Here is an 18,516-nt window from a genome sequence, read left to right on the forward strand (position 1 = left end):
CCTTGCAGACGTCCTGTAATGGGGCTCATCAAAACGTAAGCGAATGAAAGTGTAGGCTTTGTCGGAAGAATTTTATAATACGTACACTACATTTAAATACCTCTACATAATCGTACGCATGGTGAACCCGAACTCCACCAACAAAATTTCGGAGTTTTACAAGGATATTACAGAGTAATTGCTTTTCATCTGATTTCGTAACCCATTTATCTTTGTTTGTGTATTACACTTAAAATATCTACAGAACAGTGCAAATGTCGCTGGTATGCAATGTGTTTCTTGTATGGAAACGAACTTGTACTATTCACTCACGGTATATGCTTGACTATTATAATGCCCATTTTACTCTTCGCTCTCGAACTTACGTAGAGTACTGATCGGTCGTGCCTTGGGTTTGTTTTTTCGACAGTGTTTCAGCTTTGTGTCACTATTATTGTACCTATGCCTGGAATCACACGAAACCCACGCTCATGATTAATCCAAGCGTAAACCAGCGGCCAGAACAAAGCAAATCCTCTTGTAGCGAAAAATAAAATCTCTTGTTAATATACTATCTTGCAGACTGTTTTTATGAATTAATAGTGGAAAAAGGAATTAGTTAAACTTAATTAATAATAATGGCAATAAATTGCCTGTGCGAGTCCCCTACCACTGTGAATGAAATAATTTAGACCGCTTAACATATGACTTTATTTGTAACGACGGTTCGGTTACTGCAATCATCAGTTCTGTCATTAAGACTGAGGAACATAAAGAACGAGAGGCATTGGTTGTACATTACACCAAGCTATATGCAGTCATGGACTGTGCGGCTGGTCCCGGCGGAGGTTAGAGTCCTCCTTCGGGCATGGGAGTGTGTGCGTTTGTCCTTAGGATAATTTAGGTTAAGTAGTGTGTAAGCTTAGGGACTGATGACCTTAGCAGTTAAGTCCAATAAGATTTCATACACATTTGAACATTTTTGAACCAAGCTATAAAAGATGAAAAATTAGGGCCGGCCGGAGTGGCCGAGCGGTTCTAGGCGCTTCAGCCTGGAACCGCGCGAGGACTGATGACCTCAGATGTTAAGTCCCATAGTGCTCACGGCCATTTGAACCATTTTTTGGAAAATTAAGGAGTGAAAAAAGGTTTTAAAAGTTCACACACCAAAACTTAGAGCCTCCAAAACAAGGCTCGGTGTCGGTATCAATAAAACCCGCACCTAATCGGAGAGTCAACTGTCAACTTGGTTCAAATTTTTTTACAAATATTTAAGTTCTAGCCGACAAGTGGCGCTAGTGTGTGTGATCTTGCCTTTTATTTTTTCGTTCATACTTATAAAATGGCAGTCAGTCTTTAAATTGCGAACATTGATAGTCAAATTATAAAACACAATTTATATGAGTATAGTTGCACATTCATAAAATTAGCTTTTCAGATGGCGGCAATTAGTCCACTTGCTGTGAATATTTTGTGAATGGGGGTCATGTTGAATGCTGACTCTCCAATGAGACATAGGTTCTATTGATACTGGCACTGAATGTAGTTTTACAAGCTCTAAGTTTTGGTGAGCAATTTCCTTCAAATTTTTGGAGCTTTTTAAATTTTCATCTTTTGTAGCTTCATGTAACACATAAAAAAGCATCTCGTCCTTCGTATTCCCTTACTCCTAATTACAAACATATTGATGGCAGTAGCCTGAACGTCGTTATAAGTGAAGGAATATACTAAGCAATCTAATCGGCTTTAGTCACAAGAAGCTAGATTTAAGCAACGATATTTAGGACACTAGAGACAGAGCTATAGCTTAGTTGAACAAAGGTAGTCAGAGGAAATTGGCGATCGGGTTTTTGAAGGAACTATTCCGGCATTTGTCTGAAGTGATGTAAGAAAACCACAACTACAAACTGTCGCCACACGTGGGATAGGCATCAGCTCTCAATTTGCTTCAGAAAGTTATCGATATCATGCAACGTTATACCGTCTGGAAATAGCATAACGAACACAAGTGATATGAATCGTAACCTACAATTTTCTGTGAATTTGTGTGTGTGTGTGTGTGTTTGTGCGTGCGTGTGTTCATACACTGTTTATGGAGGCTGCTACAGCGCATGCCCAGGGTCGCAAAGGCGAGAACTATCTCGATTAGAATTTCGGTGTCAGCGGATGGAGAATGTAAGGTTATTGTTTGCAGACTGGAGAAGAGAAAGTGGCCAAGGCCTCGCTGGAGCGGCGCGGTACTGCTCAGTTGCCTCCGGTGATGACCCTGTGCTGCTAGCTATCTGCTCTGCTGACCAGCCTAAGTCTCATCTGCTCCACAGGGCGTACGTCACTGCCCTACCTGGCTGGGGCACTATTTAGAAAGCGTTTACTGGACTGCAGTCGCCGCTGGCTCCTAGTTTTTCATTAAGGAATTTGCTTTTATAAAACGCCATATTCGAAGTCAAATGGGAGCTCTTTAGGCTCCCAGTTGACCTCCAGATTGCTAGTGAACTGCGTCACACATTCCACAATGGAAAATGTTATTAGGTGGTTGCCGCGAATCAAGGAATCTCATCTTTAGTAGCCAGCTTTGCTATGAACTAGAGCTCAGAGAGGACGATGTGTTGAAATTGTCAAAAAAAAAAAATGCTCAAATGTGTGTGAAATCTTACGGGACTTAACTGCTAAGGTCATCATTCCCTAAGCTTACACACTACTTAACCTAAATTATCGTAAGACCAAACACACACACCCATGCCCAAGGGAAGACTCGAACCTCCGCCGGGATCAGGAAATTGTCACTAATGACAGGAACATAGTAGCATCAGACGCCGACCGACTACTAAATTAATTTAACCATCACATTCCTTGTCATAGTGATTACTAATGCTATTCCGCTTCTAAATTTGATGGACAACTGTTTAGCCATCTGAATACGACGTCATTTCCATGACGAAAATATCCTCCGGGAATTACAGATTTTTTTATGAATAGGACGCTTAATTCCATTAATGGAACGACGTGGAAAGGACAGTATTATGAACTTCTAGAGGTTGTTCAGGTTCGTTGGCTGACTGTTTTAATACGGTGCATCCATGGCGTCCCGTTGCTCGTCGCCTGTAATTTGATGTTAAAATTTTAGACAGACAGTGGATGAATGGTTTTTGATTTTAAAGGGAACACAACTACTCATTGTAGTCTGATGACTGTAATAATATGTATACAGAAACAGGGAACGAGATCTCACAAAAAGAAATTAATGGTTAATCTAAGAACTAATTTTAATGTAATTTAACTTAGTTCAGTAGGTTCCGAGCGACCGTGTGAGTCAAAACTACATGATCACGGAAAGGCACTACTTCCTTGACACAAACCTAACAAAAAAAATTAAAAACCAAGAAAGGAAAACAAAAATAAAAAATACAAAAAAATTTCAGATTAGTACACAGTACGTTTCAATGCAAGGCTCTTCTCAAGTACGAGTAACTCCTGTACAGTCCTCGGATACAACACCAATACAATGGCTGCAGTACCGCTAACTTTTTTGCATTAGCGTATAGAATCGTTGCTTTGAAGAAGTTATTATTTTTATTTTCCAAAATATCGATCTCTATGGTTCTGACAGAATGTGTAGCGACGCCTCATACACTATCAAACTGGGTAAGAATACACAGAATTAGCGCACAACGTAAGCAGCTGCTGCAGCCCTTGCCACTATGTCCACGTGATTGATTCGTTAACTAATTTCTTCATGTGACCTCATAAAAAGTCACACGACGTTGCTTGAGTTGACCAAACTGGTGATGCAACAAGACCACAACACAAAACAGTGCTAAGCAATACAGAGGTTACGGCTGGAAGCGAGAGAGAAACAGAGTCATTGAACTTCGTTGTCAACAACGAGTTCCACGAATAAATGGAAACGTTTTGCTTGCAAGCACGTACGTATTCATTGTAAACAGATCGAAAGGTAGTTGGAATAATAATTCAAACGAAATGCAGTACGAGCCACCTCATACCATAGGTTGCTTACTCAAACCACATAGGGGTTTCTCAGTAATCTCTTAAATTTAGTTAACAATCCATACAAATAATCTACACTATAAATATCACCATACGATACTAGTTGCGAAATGCTTGCAGAGAGTATCAAGGCATCATTCATATTTCCTTTCTATATGTCTTCATTCTTTAGATTTCCTTTTCTTTTGTTTCTCTGTAGAAATTTCTTTTCTTGACTTGCTACAATTCTCGTCCCTGTCAGTATCGAACAACTTCACGGTAAGTATTCACGTAGATTCTAGAGCGTGCCGTGAGAATTGGTTTTAAAATGCTGGGTTGCGTTATCAGAAGATCAGACTTAAAAGTAAAATGGATCATACTGATTCAGTTTTTCAATGGTTTCTCTAGAGAGGTGCAGGTAAAAGTTGAGCTTGTACAAGGTGTACAACTTTGCTTCCACCGGTTTTTCCTCAATATTTGAGGCTTTAATGGAACAAATTGGTTACACATGTGTCATTCAAAGTATTTTCCATCGCTGGCCACTACTTTCTCCCATATCTCGGGCAGTGTACGAATCCCGTGTCGAAAAAATTGTTCAACTTTTGAAGCTATCCATGAATCGATCCAATTTGTGACGTCTTCATGAGATCGGAAGTGTTGGTCAGTCAGGTCATGCGCCATTGATGTAAACAGGTGATACTCAGAGGAAGAAATGTCTGGTGAATACGGCGGGTGGAGTAGGACTTCCCATTTTAACGTTTCCAAGTACGTTTTGACCTCTTTTGCAACGTGGGGGCGAGCGTTGTCGTGCTGCAAAATCACTTTATTGTGCCTCTCGCTGTATTGCGGCAGTTTGTCTTTTAATGCTCTGCTCAAACGCATTAATTGCGTTCGAAAAAAAGCACCTGTGATTGTTTCACTTGTCGGTAAATATCTGTATGAGCTCTACTCCTCTGGATGCCTCGTCATAGCCATTCGGGAGGAAATAATATGTTGCCAGACTTTTCTTCGAAAACACGCTTTCAGAAATTCGTATTTAACCACTCCCACTTTGCGCTGTACGACGGCTGAACGTATACCTAACGCTCTGACGCAATGGACGTATCGTTCTTCGTTTGCATCTTCTCTGGTTCTTCTATTAATGATCAATACCCGTGAATGAGTCTTGAAAGTATTAGATTCTTCTAATGAAACTCAGCATTGCATCCACTTTTCCTACATCACTTCCCCACCTCTACTCTTCCATTGCCCCTTATTCGCGTTTCTTCTTCTTTCCGATGTCTACTTGAACTTTACTGGGTCGCCTGCATTCTTTTAAATGCCGCAAATCAAGTTATTTGGTCTGAGGAAATTTACTGGAATCGCAAATATTTTTTTTGCCGGTTAAGTCATACACTTTATAGGATAACTGGAAACATATCTTCGAGAAAAGCAAAATAATGAACTCGGGCAGCACACATATCGAACTACGTTAGCTTTAAGTAACTCTTCTAGTATCGATAAATTTTCAATATAGTATCTATCCATAGAGAATAAGATTTGATTCGACTTAAGCTACCGACGAACCATACATGTTCAACATTATGTTGTATTGGTCTCCCACCACATTATTGTTGAAGAGGTCTACAGAATCTAAGTCTTAAATCACCGTACCAACGTCTAATACAAAGTTTGGTGTGCGTCCAATTCTCAAGAACTAATTCGTACTATTGTCGGTACTTGCTTTATCATTGACACCAGTTAAAAAGTTTACCTTTAACTGTATCCTGTAATACTGTTTTCCCTGACGTTGCAAACATTTCAACTAATATAATTATGTGATGAAGGATTTAGAATTACGCACCCATTCACTCAGCATCTCTTGCGAAATCTTAATCTTTTTGTGCAAAAGATAAACACAATGTGAGCTAACTCTTTTACGCTATTCTCAGATACCAGAAAAATATAATACGTAAGTGAGAAATCATAATCGTAATCGTATTTCCTATACTCAAAATCTATTGTGAATAATTTACAGAATAACGGAGCTACATTACTGTCATACAACTATGTCGTCTTGTAACAAATTTTACCAAAATTAAGCTTATGCTAGTATTTTTACGATTTTCACCGGGACACATAATACATAATACATAATTTAATAAATGAAATACATCATTACCCTTTGTCCTGTTTGTTCGGCTCCTTGCCCCCCCCCCCCCTCTTTCTCTCTCTCTCTCTCTCTCTCTCTCTCTCTCTCTCTCTCTCTCTCTCTCTCTCTCTCTGATTGTGTGTGTTTTTTTAAGTGAATGGAATAGAGAACTCATATCGAGCCTTCACGGAATATCTTATTTGCGTTTTATATAGAAGAATTGTGTAAGATTTTCAATCTTGTTATACACACATTACCTTCCATACTTAGCCATTGCTTAATTAGGCAGGTGGTAGATATATACGTGACGACATTATCAGGGGCTGTAAAATAATTCCTAGTTTTCTTCTCGGAAGGAAGAGCTTTCGTCGACACTGTGAAATACAGAATATAAGGTTCTTATGTGAATATCTTCTTTGTTCCTCCTTCGTAACTGGGCAGTCTTGTCTCATATCAGTCACGTCACATCCGGTGACCCCTGTTACCCATGTCGCTCGAAAATACTTTCCATGATTGACGTTTTAGTGAACGGAATGTACATGGGTAAGATATCAGTGTTGTGTGGACTTAGAACAGAATACATCGCCTTGGTTTTGCAAGCGATTCAACGAGTATTGATTACACATGTGTCTACGGATTAATTTTCGTCGGTTTATCAGATGAAGCTGCTTCTAAGCATTATGCATTATTTACTGTTCACTTTTTTCCTGTTCCTTTAACGCTTTAAAAGATTAAATGCTCCTAGAGTGGCTCGCCAACTGTCTTAATGAGTGTCCAAGTATTTGCGAAATTTACCATTCACACTTCTACTCTCCACGAACCGCTGCTGTTTGCAATTGCGAAGGAAAGGAGAAGTATTACTATTGTTGATGCAGTTACCGTAGTTCTCGGAAATACCTGCACGAAATGAACGTGCTTATTCGTTACACCCGTAAAAAATGACCAGAAATGCGGTACGTGAATATTTATGAATAAAATCACATGTAACTCGTAACGTTTTCGTATAAGTCTTAGTAGTTTCTTGAACTAACTCTGAAAATTATTCTTGTCTCCAATACCGCTTCATAAAAAATAACAGTTGTTGTTTCGCTATAAGGTGGAAAATCGGAACAAGCCAAGGAACGTGAGCTTGAATTTTATCTCCCTGTGAATGGGCAACACTTCATTCGTTCATTACAAGGTTGACTGTTCGCTGTTTGCATATTCAGTGATTAGCTACTCCATCTCCGAATGATATCACAACATTTTCTGGGTGAAAAATGAAGTATTCCGGCGTGAACATAAGAGAATATACACACATCGAAAAAAGTTTTGCATCGCCTCGGTTTCGAGAGTTCCGAAACCTGTACAGAAAATTGGAATAGAGATTAACATAAACCTCATTTCCGCCCTTTTTACTGCTCATGAAAACCACACATTGCATGTTGTACCACCATACAGTCAGACCTTCAAAGGTGGTGGTCCAAATTTCTGTACACGTACCTCTAATACTCAGTATCCTCTTGCATTCATGCATGTCTGTATTCGTCGTGGCATACTATCCACAAGTTCAGCAAGGCACTGTTGGACCAGATTGTCCCACTCCTTAACGGTGATTCGGCGCAGATCCCGCAGAGTGGTTGGTGGGTCACGTCGTCCATAAACAGCCCTTTTCAATCTATCCCAGGCATTTTAGTACTTTCAACATTGCAGCCCAGTCAGCAATCGTGATAATCTAATATATAAGAAACTATCATCCTCGATTGCGGATATGAAACCAACCTTTACCTAGGTTTCAGCCCAAGTAATTAAGCCTTCTTCAGAAGATAAAGCTGATTCTATAATATATCTTCGAGGGAATGGTCTAGAAATAAAACTAAAACAGCCTGACTACGCCTATTCAGGCTGTCTTAGTTTTATTTCTAGACCATGCCCTCGAAAACGTATTATAGAATCAGGTTTATCTTCTGAAGAAGGCTTAATTACTTGGGCTGAAACCTAGGTAAAGGTTGGTTTCACTACCGCAATCGAGGCTGATAGTTTCTTATATACTATCCCAGGCATATTCGATAGGGTTCATGTCTGGAGAACATGCTGGCCACTAAAGTCAAGCGATGTTGTTATCCTGAAGGAACTCATTCACAAGATTTGCATGATGGGGGCCCGAATTGTTGTCCTTGAAGACGAATGCTCGCAAATATGCTGCCGATATGGTTGCACTATCGGTCGGAGGATGGCATTCACGTATCGTAAAGCCGTTACGGCGCCTTACATGACCACCAGCGGCGTACGTCGGCCCCACATAATGCCACCCTAAAACAGCAGGGAACCTCCACCTTGCTGCACTCGCTGGACAGTGTGTCTAAGGCGTTCAACCTGACCGGGTTGCCTCCAAACACGACTCCGACGATTGTGTGGTTGAAGGCATATGCGACTCTCATCGGTGAAGAGAACGTGATGCCAATCCTGAGCGGTCCATTCGGCATGTTGTTGGGCCCATCTGTACTGCGCTGCATGGTGTCGTGGTTGCAAAGATGGACCCCGCCAGGGACGTCGGGAGTGATGTTGTGCATCATGCAGCCTATTGCGCACAGTTTGAGTCGTAACACGACGTCCTGTGGCTGCACGAAAAGCATTATTCAAAATGGTGGCGTTGCTGTCAGGGTTCCTCCGGACGATAATCCGTAGGTAACGGTCATACAACGCAGTAGTAGCCATTGGGCGGCCTGAGCGATGCATGCCATCGACAGTTCCTGTCACTCTGTATCTCTTCCATGTCTGAACAACATCGCTTTGGTTCACTCGGAGACGTCTGGACACTTCCCTTGTTGACAGCCCTTCCTGGCACAAAGTAATTAAGCGGACGCGATCGAATCACGGTATTGACCGTGTAGGCACGGTTGAACTACAGACAACGCGAGCTGTGTACCTCCTTCCTGGTGGAATGACTGGAACGGATCGGCTGTCGGACCCCCTCCGTCTAATAGGCGCTACTCATGCATTGTTGTTTACACATTTGGGCGGGTTTACTGACATCTCTGGACAGTCAAAGGGACTGGTTGTGTGATGCAGTATCTACAGTCAACGTCTGTTTTCAGGAGTTCTGGAAACCGAAGTGATGCAAAACTTCTTTTGATGTGTGTAGAAGAAATTCTGTTTTCGACTTTGCCGCTGCTTTGGGAAACCTTATATAAGTACAGAAAAAAGCTGTTTTAAAATGCTTTATTTGCGTCTATTTGCATCAATCGACCGAAGCCTAAGTGCCTTCATAGCGATATCAGCTAAAAGAGAGGAACTTTATTCACCTTGCTTTCATCCAAAAGAATCACAGGGAGAATGTTTTGTTGTTGAACTGAGAGTTTTGTTGTACCCTGTGCTTACGGAGTTGGTTTTCTTTTCATAAAGCTATAATCTTTTTATATCTGGAGCTCTACGTCTATTCCCATTACGTCCAATAATTTTCCAACAGGAAATCTTCTCTTGGAACATTTCTTCTTCTTTATTGTATCTGTCTTATGACAAGTGTAAACTGGAGACTGTTCATTGTGTCCTGTTCCGAGCATCTTCCTTCATCGTTTGAATGGTCGTCCTCTTCTAATGACGTCTATCACTCCAATTCTCTCCCGCCCATTTCCTCTTATTTCTCCCACTACTCCCTCTTTAATTTTTTGTTGCGTATGATTTCTATGCAGTACATGTCCCAGGTCAGATTTTTCCATATTCCTGATTGCTTTCAGTAATCTCCTGTGTTCTTCATTACTTTTTCATTCTAATGTCTGCCTGTTCAATTCACTTTAGCATTCTTCTTTACAGCCTCATTTCAAAACTATCTAAATATATTTCTTCTTTCTTTTTAACTGTCCGTGATTCACAGCTGTATAACACTACATTTCAGACATTACATTTAGCAGATGTTTTTCTCAGCTCCGTTGGAATTCTTCTAGATGTCAGTAACTGCTCCACCTTTTCAAAAGCTCCCTTTCTCGTAGATACCATCTTCCTTATTCCTTTTTCACAGATTCTGTCCCATGTCATTAAAGTGCTCAGGTATAGAAACGATTGTACCTGTTCTGTGCATTTTCCGTCTACGATTGTGTTAACCAGAACTTCATTCTTTTTTATTCTCATCACTTTGTCTTTCCTATATTTATCTTCATTACTTTCTCCTCGTCCTTCCAGCAATACTGTTCAACGTCTGCCATAGCTCCTGTTCCCATTCCGTCAGCACTGCTTGATCATCCACATTGTGACGGGACGTGCTCCCCTAGCATTTTTTGAATTTTGGACAGGTCAATATTATCTCAGTTGCTTTTCTGAAAACTTTCATATAATTTTATACACCGTATGTTATATTTCAAGCTAAAATTTATGAAAAGGAATTACTTTATTTTCGATGTTATAATCACAAAGTACTAGTTCTGAATGTACAGTTAAAATTATTTTTTTTAGAAACATTTGAAATTACGAATTATTGGCCCACTTAAAAGTTATATTATTAATTACGCAATACAGTACTGGCTACTACGTTTATTTTTGGATTCATTTATGAAATAATAATCGAAAGTAATAATGTAACAGAAACTAGTAGAAATTCATTTGTTAAGAAAAATTGTAAACCCTTTGGAATGTGGTTATTGCCGCAGAATGAGAGAGTCTTAAGCATACCACTGTTGTGTGCGGAAGTATTTTTGTATTTTGTGCGAACAATGTAATTTCGGCTTTCTTAATGTGAAAAATCAAAAGACTGTATGAAGTACTAAAATGTGAGAAAATAGATTTACATAAAAACAAAAATTCTGCAATACAAGTCTTCATATTTATTTAGATCAATCCAACCGTGAGGACCTAAAATGTGACATTTTCAGCTTCAAGAATCAGATCTCTAGACAAGAAGAACTGGAGCCAACTCTACATGAAAAGCTAAGTAAACTAGAAAGTTTATTGTAATCTTCGCTCCTCTCAAATCTTCATAAAAGACTAATGTGGACAGTAGATCGGATTAGGAAGGAGAGGGGAGATTAGAGAACGTCTTATAGTCTTTATCCTTTATCCACCAAATACAATGCTTCTTGCGCCCTCTATGGCCTTACATACCAGTTCTCCAAGTATTTTTTATAGCTTCTGTGACAGGAAGCATCCCCGCCAAACACCCCTTCCATTGCTCATCTCTTCGTGTCTTCATTCCCGACTCTGTCACTTTTCTCTTTGTGTACATCTCGTTTATCATCTTTCTATCTTTTCAGTATATACCAACATGTTTTTAATTGTCGGCGGTGCACTCGAGTTGAGCTTACTGAATCCCTTCCACCAGTGGATAACACAAACGCAGTTCAGTCGTTCTAAACGTGGTTTCGCACGTGTAGGACAACTTAACTCTGTTTGGTAAGCATTGCATAAAATATGAGACCAATGGAACATTTCGTATCTGAGTTGGAAAACTACTTTTTCTTTGGTTTTATTGATTTGTAGAATTGAGGTGAAAGCTTTTATATTGATTGGGTAGTACGTAACTTCATTGAAAGCTGTTCTTTTGAGACTCGCTCAGAAATATCGGAAGGTATCACACATGCACAAAGTCGTTGTTGGGCGGAATTTCGAATAGGGATAATGACTGCGAAGATGATTATGACAAACTGTATCAGAGCTAGTTCTCATGGTCCGTTTTGAGATTTTTTAGAACTTCATCCCTGAGTTGGTTCACCATGGTTTGGAAACTCGGGTAAGACTTCTTAATGGGATCAGTCGTGTATTTGCAACAAGGGCTTTCTCCTGTAGATTTGGTATATTTGTTTGTCCACTTTATACTGCAAAGTGATCACATGGTGGATAAAATAAAGAAACTGAATCTGAAAATTTTCTTTCATTAGTTTCAAGGAATGCGATAGGAGTGACGTTACGAAGAATTTACACTCCCTCACACTGAGTTACACATTCTTACATGATTATTGGTTTGGGTTCTGGAGAAATGTTGGGACATGTGAGGCAATACTGACCCTATCTTAGAACACAGGTCAAGGAAAGAGAAACCTACTTTTATAGCAATTATAGATTTCGATGAAACTCATTACAGTGCTGACTGGAATACACTTTTGGAAGTTCTGAAGGCAGCGACGATAAAATACAGGGAGCAAAAGGTAGAGTCGAAGGGCATGAAAGGGAAGCAGTGCTTGAGTAGGGGATGAGACAAGATTGCAGCCTATTCGCAATGTTATTCAACTTGTATACTGAGCAAGCTGTGAATGAGAGGAAGGAGAAACTTGGAAAGGAAGCTAAAATTTAAGGACAAGAAGTAAATACTTTGCTGTTTGCCGATGGCATTGTGATTCTGTCAGAAACAGCAAAGGACTTGAAGGTGCAATTGAACGATATGGCCAGTATCTTAAAAGTAGGATGTAAATTTAACATTAACAAAAGCAAAACAAGGTTAATGGAATGTAGCCTAATTAAATCAGGAAATACTGAGGGACTTAGGTTACGAAGTAGGGCACCAACTGAAGTAAATCAGTTTTGCTATTTGGACAGGAAAATAACTTATGACGACCGAAGTGTAGAGGATCTAAAATGTAGAATTCTAATTCAAAGAAAAGCTTTTCTCAAGAAGAGAAATTGTTAACATCGAATATAAATTCAAGTGCTCGGAAACATTTTTTAAGGCATTTATCTGGAGTGTAGCCTTATACGGAAGTGAAACGTGAATTATAAGCAATTCAAGAAAGAAGAGAACAGAAATTTTAGAAATGTGGTGCTATAGAAGAATGCTGAAGATTATATGAGAAGATCGCTTAAGTGATGAAGAAGTACCAAATAGAACTGAGGAGAAAAGAAATGTGTGGCATAACGTGACTAAAGGAATGGATAGGTATACAGGAAACTTTCTGAGACGTTAAGGAATCGTCAATTTAGTAATGGAAGAAAGTGTTGGTAAAAACTGCGGGGGAAGACCAAGAGACAAGCATAGTAGGCAGGTTAAATTAATGGATGAGGGTTGCAGTAATTATTAGTAAGTGACGAGACTTGTGCAGGAAATAGTAGGATAGAGAACCGCATAAAACCAACAAAAGATGATCAAGTGTAATACAGCTCTCTGTTATCAGAATTCGCATGTAGTGCTTTGGCAAAATGTAGCGACGTTAGTATCATTCCAGAAGATGTACAGTGGATCACAGAGCACTAACGTAACTGTAGGGGCTTGTGCAGATAACTGTACGGTGCCATTGTTTAGCGAGGAGGCGCCAGTGTACGAAACGCCGTGGGTGGTTATCTAACAAGCGACCTGCAGCATGCAAGAATAGCTCGTCCCGTTCCCGTTTGTATAACACAGGTCGCGAGTCGCCGCATAATGATGCAGCTGAAGTATACATCAGCCCGTAGCGGAAGCGATCGCTACCGGCACGCTAGATCACGCAGACTCCTCCAGCATTCATCACATTCAGCAGCCGGTATCGCTACTCAAACAGAGGCGCAAGGGAAAGATGGTTTCCGAATGTCATTTGCCATGTCAGCTGACAAGGCAGTCGCTGCTGAGAAAAACGAATTGTCAGAGAGAACTATTGAAATCTAACTTCACGACGTAACAAAACAGAACGTAAAGACGTCAAACAACAAAATTAATCTCATTCGGTATTACAAATCTATACACCAACAAACCAGTAGCGGAAACAGTAGATATTATAAAAAAAAGCAACATTCTTCAATGTAGAAAAACATCTGTCATAGCAGTCCACGAATTCATAGATCTCCTAGAGCTTACGCTCTTTCAGAATTATTCTGAATTTAATAATAAATTTTGCGTACAAGCAGATCGGCTGCAATGGACAACTCTATAGCAAGAACTATTGCAGACATATTCATAAATACACGAGAAGGCATTCTTTTTATACCAACAGCCAATTAATTGGAAAAATTGTCTATTACTTCAAATAGATAGATGATACCCTATTGCTAATATGTGATAACAATACTGACATCCAAGAAATACGCCGAAAATTTAACAACTTAAATCCAATAATAAACTCTACCTTATAAACTGAAATCAACAACTCTGTAAATTTTCTTGACCTTAAAATTAAGAAAAATAAACAACAAATATGCATTCGAAATATATATAGAAAATCAACCACTACAGACAACATCATTAATAAAAATTCTTGTCACCCGACTGCATATAATGCGCATTTTTTAAATCAAAGATAAACAAAATTGTACGTTATCCCCTAGACGAACATGCAATACAAAAATAAATTACAGCACTACAATACGTAGCACAGAAAAATAATTTACACCCTGATATAGCGCTCAGAACGTGCAACCAACAAACAAAACCTAAAATACAAATCATACATAAGTATACAACACTGAAAAAACAACCTGCAACTAGTAAAAAAAAAAATCATATGTGCCAACACATTGTCTGGGCAACGTAACGAATAAAATGAACGAACTTTTACGTAAGACAAATGTAAAATTATCATCTTACAGGACCAATAATCTGAAATTTGCAATGTAAAAATAAAACTATATTGATACGCCAATTTATAGAATCAGCTGTAGCTTTCTCGACATCTCTCTATTTCTCAAATTATCTTCTATTGAAACACTGTTGCTCCATGGTCGCATTCAGGGGGGTATCCCTGGCTGTGGCATCGTCTGTTAGTTTTTTTTTTTTTTTTTTTTTTTTTTTTTTTTTTGCTGCACCAAATCTTTCTGGGTATTTTAGAACTGGCGCTGATACAGTGGGTCTTCGTGACCGTTATGATGGAACTTTTTGTTATAATTTGTTTTATTATAATTTCCTGCTTCCAGAAGTGGTTGACTCTTCAACAGGCCATCAGCTTTCCACACAGGCCTGCGGGACTTTAGGCAGGAGTGTGTATATAAGAACTTTCAGCATTGCAGCGCGTCAGAAATCGTAATTATCTAAATAAATTATGAATAATCCGCCTCGATTGCGAAAATTCCCGGTGTTTACCCAGGTTTCAACGTGGATAACCTCGCCTTCTTCAGAACAAAATAAAAAACAGCTTGCCTAAATGGGCATAGTCAATTTCTAAAATGAACACCCACAACGGCAGGTCCCCATAAAATTTGTATCTGTTAATAAATTTTATGGGGACCTGCCGTTGTGGGTGTTCATTTTAGAAATTGACTATGCCCATTTAGGCAAGCTGTTTTTTTATTTTGTTCTGAAGAAGGCGTGGTTATCCACGTTGAAACCTGGGTAAACACCGGGAATTTTCGCAATCGAGGCGGATTATTCATAATTTATTTAGGAGTGTGGATCTTTATCCAGTACAGCGTGGGTTAGAAGTATGATTGGGAGGATGGGATCATAAAGGTTGTTCCGTTCACTAATTGTGGCCTGTTGCCGTCTCAGGTCTGGCGGAGCGATGTCTGCAAGGTGTCGATGTGGATTTCAGCGTTCTAGTTACAATGCACATTGACTTATTTACATGGACATCTAGTTCGTTGATGTATCCGTTTCTGCACCATATTGGCGCACAATACTCTGCAGCTGAGTGCACTAGTGATTGTGTTAGGGATGTGAATGATACTTGCTGCGCTCCGCAGGTTGTATCTGTCAATTTCTTTACTGTGTTATTTCTGGTCTTTAGTTTTTGTGCAATTAACTGTAAGTTTTTATATGTTATGGAACATCCAAGTGTGATACCAAGGTATTTTGGATTAAAATTTTTTTTATGACGAGTAGTATGTTGAAAACTGTGACAACTTCAACGATGGTGATCCTGGGAGACTCACTGCAAGAAAAGAAAGGCAATGAGTACATTTATACGGCGACTGCATTAGACATAGGATCCCTCATAATCATAACGATCTACAAGAGCATTAAAGAGGTGACGTTAGAATTGTCACTAAAGCTTAACTTCGTTATTCATTTATGCGGCGACACGCTACAGTCATCTGCTACCAGATTCATATGTCGCCAAACACAGATATCAATTTTTAGGAGTCATCGACACCCCGCAAATTGTAACTTCCAAGAATTGTATTTTTACATGGATGGTGTGGCCAGATAACGAGTAAAATGCATGGGTGATAAACACCATGCAAAATGGAAGGAACAGCAGGAGCCCTTCTGAATGGATCACCTTGGCATTTGTCTGCTGTGATTTAAGGAAACCACAAAGAACGGACGAGTGAAAGGAATCGAGATGAAAGCAGCACTAGCCTAGTGATTACAACTGAAAATTTCCGGTTCGAGAAATCCATCATGCATATTGTAGCTATCGCCTACCCGTAATTCATTCTACCCTGGCCGGCCGCGGTGGTCGTGCGGTTCTAGCGCTGCAGTCCGGAACCGCGGAACTGCTGCGGTCGCAGGTTCGAATCCTGCCTCGGGCATGGGTGTGTGTGATGTCCTTAGGTTAGTTAGGTTTAAGTAGTTCTAAGTTCTAGGGGACTGATGATCTAAGATGTTAAGTCCCATAGTGCTCAGAGCCATTTGAACCATTCTACCCTGTGGGTACGAGTACGTCCCATTCTAGGCATTGTGAACTGCGGAAAATACCGAGGAAGAGCAGATTTAGTTCCACATTTAACGCTCACATAATATATGCCGAAGATAGAGTTAATGAACGTCAATGAATTTGTACGTGAATTTCTACATTAAGCTAAACAGTGCATCCTGTTATCCGACATCGAAGAATTACTCGTATATTCTCAGCGAGAAAAAGAGCACCCTGCATAGCAATCTACATTTTTCTTCTATCGACTGAAATCTCGTTTTCATTTTGACTTTATACTCACCCCTGTTCGAAGGACAAATTAAAACTCTCTTAGAGCGTTTTAACTTGGAGATGCCTCAATAGCTGCGTTTGCTTTTACGAAAGAGATTACTCGTGTTACGCCTTTTGCTACACACGGCATATTTCCGTAACTAAACTTACATATAATCATTACAAACCAGCTAAACAGACAACTGTGAGTGAGTGATTTAATTCAACTTTCTATACAACTTAGAAAGTTCGATTGTAAATTGGTAAGACCTATTCTATATTCCCCACTATATTTGTGTTGTGTTTTGTTTACACAAGTTGTACTTGCTCGTTTACTTCGATATATGTTACTACCGCTCTTACCACTCTTTCTGTCTTCCAGAAGTTGCGACTCACTTCAGTACCCATAGAAGAGGTATAGTAAGTTATCTTTCATATTGATAAGATTTTACACAAAAACTGGATATTCATTCTGTCTCCCAGACATTTTGGTCGCGTTATTGTAAGACTATTAACAAGGAATTGTAGTATGTTCTTTTCTGAGCATCGTAAGGAACGTGGCTTCTCAAGCTTTAGCACTCGATGCTTCGGTACTGGATTTTTCTGAGTTTTTGTCAAAATATTTTATGTAAGAAAGTCGAATCCATATTCATTCCATTTCCTGATGTTCTGACTGAGATTATGTACATACTTTATGAACTGATTATATGGAAGTAAGCAACAAATTTACATGACATCTTCATCAGTTATGAAATGACTTCCCATCTCTTAACAATAAGATTCTCATCAACTGTCGACATATTTTATAATGCCAGAGTTACGCTTTTGACTGTTGTGTGATTATTTCTGTTTGTTCTGAAGTCTTGGAACACATTTGTAGAAGTGATACACGAATAATGAGAAACTTCTCCGTAACTTCTGTTACACGATGTCGTTGCTGCCTCTGATTTTTGGTGACACGAAGAATCCTGGCCCGAGGATTAACCCTCGGTACACTCGTATCTTGCTTTCGATAATTTGAGTCAGATAGAAGCTGCACAGAAAGAACTCAGCGCAGCCCAGTACCACGGCAATGATGACTTAAAGGTGAACCTTGATATGCAACTATTCAGACCGGATGAAGTTACTGTGAAGGTCGCTGATAAATTTGTTATTGTAGGAGATAAACATGAGAAGAGGCAGGACCAGAATTGATTTGTTTCAATGAGTTTCGCTCGTCATTACTTAATACCGAAAGACGCTAATACAGACAAAATAGCATTACATTTTCTTCACATGGTGTACTTCGCATTGTTGCGCCGAGAATGAAGCAGTGCCTATGCCGGACATATATGAGAGGATATCGCCTATAGTAATACAATCTGCATCAGCATAAAACAAGTTGCAGAACCTTCATAGGTTGAGCGGTGGGAACAGCTGCAGATGAAGAAACATCGTACAAGTAAAGGGGGAAACAAAATTTGTGCTACAGGACTGTAGTAACATTCTGTGTAAAGACAATGCATTTGTGTATTAAACTTGAGACTTTTTCCCCTGTAGAAGACTTTATTTCATAAATTTTTTATCTACATCAGTACTCCACAATCCACCTGCCGCTATATGAAAGAGAGTATTTCTGGAACCACGGTGAACATAATTTGCTAAATAATCGCTATGATAGATGGTTAAGCTCACAGAGCATAATTGTTTCGCAAGAGTAGAACAGTGTCA

The 18,516-nt window shown here is 39.5% G+C and overlaps 1 protein-coding gene and 1 pseudogene across 4 annotated transcripts in view; both read left to right on the plus strand.

Moving 5' to 3' along the window:
- Positions 1-18,516, plus strand: part of LOC126297938 (ecdysone-induced protein 74EF) — an 844,422-nt gene that overhangs the window by 194,135 nt on the left and 631,771 nt on the right. The window lies entirely within an intron of this gene.
- On the plus strand, positions 17,735-18,251 carry LOC126297940 (protein lethal(2)essential for life-like; annotated as a pseudogene).

Source organism: Schistocerca gregaria, chromosome X (assembly GCF_023897955.1).
Source record: "Schistocerca gregaria isolate iqSchGreg1 chromosome X, iqSchGreg1.2, whole genome shotgun sequence".
NCBI classification, from domain to species: Eukaryota; Metazoa; Arthropoda; class Insecta; order Orthoptera; family Acrididae; genus Schistocerca; species Schistocerca gregaria.